Source organism: Engraulis encrasicolus, chromosome 18 (assembly GCF_034702125.1).
Source record: "Engraulis encrasicolus isolate BLACKSEA-1 chromosome 18, IST_EnEncr_1.0, whole genome shotgun sequence".
Lineage (NCBI taxonomy): Eukaryota > Metazoa > Chordata > Actinopteri > Clupeiformes > Engraulidae > Engraulis > Engraulis encrasicolus.
This window is the reverse complement of record NC_085874.1, coordinates 48,491,798-48,496,797: the sequence shown is the minus strand read 5'-3', so window position 1 is coordinate 48,496,797 and position 5,000 is coordinate 48,491,798. Positions and strand designations below refer to the sequence as shown.

Genomic DNA, 5,000 nt, shown 5'->3' with positions numbered 1-5,000 from the left:
CTAAATCATTCAGAAGGTGAAAGGCTATACATCCATGGCTAGGCTAAGACTATGGTGGATGGGATGAAGGCTGGTGGGTGGGGTGCGAGAACATTCATTAGTCTAAAAGGGTGGGTCCCCACTGAAAAAGCTTGACCAGGGGCGCAACTACTCTTTTCTGGGGGGGTATGCAAGAACTATTTTGGTGCCCCCCCTCCCAAAAAAGATACTTAATAATTATTTGGCGCCCTCCAACGCCCTCTCTTTGGCGCCCCCCTCTCTCTGGCGCCCCCCTTCGCATATACTGTAGTTGCGCCCCTGAGCTTGACTAACTAGACTCTAGTTCACTGGGCCAGGGGGGGGCTTGATAATGAATTGGACCCCTTTTGTGTGGCCACCCACCAGAACCCAGAACTAAAGCCAGAACAGAACAGCCGGCAGGGCCACTGTTTTTCACAAACATTAAAGCTCAATCTCTTAAGAGTGAGCGAGCATCCAAAACCAGTCTATTGCTGTTGTTGAGCAGTGGTTGTGGTTGGCTGTTTTTATCGTCACCCAGACAACGCATCACTTCTCTAATGGGCTGTGAACATGCCCAGTGCTGCCTCCCTCAGCTCATAAGCTTCAACACATAGACAAACACACACACACACACACACACACACACACACACACACACACACACACACACACACACACACACACACACACACACACACACACACACACACACACACACACAAAAGCTTGTGCGCAATAATGTTTGAAGTCTGGATTCTGCCTGTGTAATGTTGGAGCAGTGGTGTGTGTGTGTGTGTGTGTGTGTGTGTGTGTGTGTGTGTGTGTGTGTGTGTGTGTGTGTGTGTGTGTGTGTGTGTGTGTGTGTGTGTGTGTGTGTGTGTGTGTGTGTGTGTGTGTGTGTGTGTGTTAATTTGTAAGTGGCGTTATTAAATTAGAGTGGGAGGAAAATCACATTTTGGAGTGTAATTTGGAGGAGAGCTCAGCGCCATGCATCTAGCGAAACACACACACACACACACACACACACACACACACACACACACACACACACACACACACACACACACACACACACACACACACACACACACACACACACACACACACACACACAAGGAGCGCTGATTGAAGTAATGGCAGAAACACGATTCTGGAAATTAAGAAAAGGAAAGGGAAGCTAATTGTAGAGTAATGGCGGTGCGCGGCAGGGTTGCATGACTGCCCCACCAGCTTTCACCACTTCTTCCTCTACCCCCCTCTTAAGAAATAAGTTTTTAATTCATTTTCCCTTTTTTAATCTACAGGTTTTTAAGGTTCGTTACCATATTATGGCTTTGATTCATGCACGGGGGAGGGGGACGTGCTACATGAGCAAGTTCAAACATTGGCTTCAATGTGCAGTAGATATGGCTGCCATTAACACAGCGGATGAAAATACTTTTTTTTGTGTGTCAAACTTTTGGGTTATAATCACACTAAGCTTAGAGGAGCGTGGGCGATTTGCCTTTGTATAACAGCTACCAGCATGCAGGTACACCAAAAACGAGAACTACTGTTAGTCCAAAAGCTTAGCTCCGAAATATGAAGGAATCGCTCAGTTTGTGATACAAGCAGGAAAATTGGTACACATCTAGCCAAATGCATTCGAAAAAGAACGGGATATGGAGCCATCGTGAATTGTGTCAAGAGTTGTTTTTGAGATACCAGTGGCTGAGTAGTAAGCGCTAGTAATGTCTGATCTCAACCTTATTCTCCATAGTATTATTCACCAGGCCAGGCCCATTACTATTTGGGTGGCGGTTGCTTATGCTAAATCATTCAGAAGGTGAAAGGCTATACATCCATGGCTAGGCTAAGACTATGGTGGATGGGATGAAGGCTGGTGGGTGGGGTGCGAGAACATTCATTAGTCTAAAAGGGTGGGTCCCCACTGAAAAAGCTTGACCAGGGGCGCAACTACTCTTTTCTGGGGGGGTATGCAAGAACTATTTTGGTGCCCCCCCTCCCAAAAAAGATACTTAATAATTTTTTGGCGCCCTCCAACGCCCTCTCTTTGGCGCCCCCCTCTCTCTGGCGCCCCCCTTCGCATATACTGTAGTTGCGCCCCTGAGCTTGACTAACTAGACTCTAGTTCACTGGGCCATGGGGGGGCTTGATAATGAATTGGACCGCTTCTGTGTGGCCACCCACCAGAACCCAGAACTAAAGCCAGAACAGAACAGCCGGCAGGGCCACTGTTTTTCACAAACATTAAAGCTCAATCTCTTAAGAGTGAGCGAGCATCCAAAACCAGTCTATTGCTGTTGTTGAGCAGTGGTTGTGGTCGTGGTTGTGGTTGGCTGTTAGTTTTTATCATCACCCAGACAACGCATCACTTCTCTAATGGGCTGTGAACATGCCCAGTGCTGCCTCCCTCAGCTCATAAGCTTCAACACATAGACAAACACACACACACACACACACACACACACACACACACACACACACACACACACACACACACACACACACACACACACACACACACACACACACACACACACACACACTACTTTGGCTCTGCAAGGCCCGAAGCTTCAGATCTCACTGCAATACAACATCTAAGAGAGAAAACTCTTAATTCCCATTGCCACAACACAACACTCCCAACCCTAACACACACACACACACACACACACACACACACACACACACACACACACACACACCCACACACACCCACCCCCTCCGCTGCCGATGTGTGAGCCTGCCGTTCTTCTCTGTTTAATTAGCTGCGACAAATGGGGAGCGGCCGGCGGCCATCTGGGGTGGCAAGAATGCACTGTCTGCCTAGCGAGAACACACACACACACACACACACACACACACACACACACACACACACACACACACACACACACACACACACACACACACACACTACTTTGGCTCTCCTCTCCATGGCCCGAAGCTTCAGATCTCACGGCAATACAACATCTAAGAGAGAAAACTCTTAATTCCCATTGCCACAACACAACACTCCCAACCCTAACACACACACACACACACACACACACACACACACACACACACACACACACACACACACACACACACACTTGCCTTGTAAGAAAGCCCGTCCTAGTGATGTTTCCTCATCTGATCTGAACGCTACATTTCGTCCTGTTCAGCTCCACTCTGCTCTGCTCTGCTCTGCTCTGCTCTGCTCCGCTCCGCTCCGCTCCGCTCCACTCTACTCTACTCTACTCTACTCTACTCTACTCTACTCTACTCTACTCCACTCTACTCTACTCTACTCTACTCTACTCAGTTCCACACTATTCTACACTACACTACTCTACTCTACTCTACTCTACTCTACTCTGTTCAGCTCTGCTCTTCTCAACTCTACTCTACTGTCTGTACTTAACTCTACTCTGCTCTTCTCAACTCTACTCAGCTCTACTCTACTCTACTCTGCTCCTACTCTGCTCTACTCTACTCCACTCTACTCCACTCCACTCTATTCAGCTCCTGTGGTAAGGCTTCCCTAACATGCTGAAAGGCCGCACGCTAGCACGCTAACAGGCTAGCACGCTCACAGCATGACGGCTAAGGCAAGGCTGCGTATGTAAAGAACTATCTAGTGCTCGTGCTTGTTCAGAGGACTTCAGTATTCGATAGAGTTGAGATGTATGTGAGGTGTTGTGTTTTTTGTAGTGCCTAAGTTGCAGAAGGTAGCATCACAACTGTAGTATTGATGTTTGGTAATATGATATGGCTATACGCTAATATTATAATATAGCACACACACGCGCGCGCGCACACGCACACACGCACGCACACACACACAGTATATTATTATAGGCAGGCAGTGTTTTTCTATGCTCCTACAACAGAACAGGACCGAACAGGCAGTGAAATCTATGTCGGGGTGTTTTGATAACGCGATATGAATATGATATCATCAGATATGCAGACGGTGTTTGGTTTTTCAGCGTCTGATGGTCTTTCCTTGCCAAGAGGGAGACTGGCTGGCTGCATCGGCCAATACCTCCAGAAGGCCTGAACAACCATCTGGAGGGGAGAGGAGAGGAGGACAGGGGAGAGGAGAGGAGAGGAGGACAGGGGAGAGGAGAGGAGAGGAGAGGAGAGGAGAGAGGAGAGGAGAGGAGAGAGGAGAGGAGAGGAGAGGGGAGGGGAGGAGAGGAGAGGAGAGGAGTGGAGAGGAGAAGAGGAGAGAGGGGAAGAGGAGAGAGGGGAAGAGGAGAGGAGAGGAGAGGAGTAGGAGAGAGGGGGAGAGGAGAGGCTGCCTCTGAAACGGTGGCCCAGGCTCTGGGCAGACTGACTCTCCATCTCTCTCTCCATCTCAGACTGACTCACTCTCACTCTCAGGCTCTGGCAACGCCACCATAGCTGGGGACCAATTAAGTTATTCGGTCTGTTACTGTCCCCTCGTTCTAGCTCGCTCGGTCTGTCTCTGTCTGTGTCTCTGTCTGTGTCTCTGTCTGTGTCTCTGTCTGTCTGTCTGTCTGTCTCTGTGCCTGTCTGTCTGTCTCTGTGCCTGTCTGTCTCTCTCTCTCTCTCTCTCTCTCTCTCTCTCTCTCTCTCTCTCTCTCTCTCTCTCTCTCTCTCTCTCTCTCTCTCTCCCTCTCTCATTCTCTCTCTCTCCCTCTGCTCCCTCCCTCTGCTCTCGCTGTGTAACTTGTTGCTCAGGCTGTGCCCATTTAGCTTCGGGCTGCAACAGTAGCGTGAAGCCGCCGCCATTAATATTGCATTTGCATATGATAATAAACAGGACGCCACTCGAGGTGGAGTACCAGTACAAAAAGGAGCAGAGCAGGACTCAATGCCGCCATGTTTTACACCATGAGAATCAGAAACGCAGCCACAGCAGTGACAGATCTAGCGGGCGGGATTTGTTTTCCTGTTTACTAAAGAGGCTCGAGGGTGGAAAGTTGAAGGTTGTCGTGTGAAAATGTTTTTGGCGAAATTGTCCCGACCTGTTGTGTGTAACACCT

At 49.0% G+C, this 5,000-nt stretch overlaps 1 protein-coding gene across 1 annotated transcript in view; it reads left to right on the top strand.

Annotated features, from left to right (window-relative positions):
- Positions 1 to 5,000, top strand: part of ptprk (protein tyrosine phosphatase receptor type K) — a 351,066-nt gene that overhangs the window by 171,523 nt on the left and 174,543 nt on the right. The window lies entirely within an intron of this gene.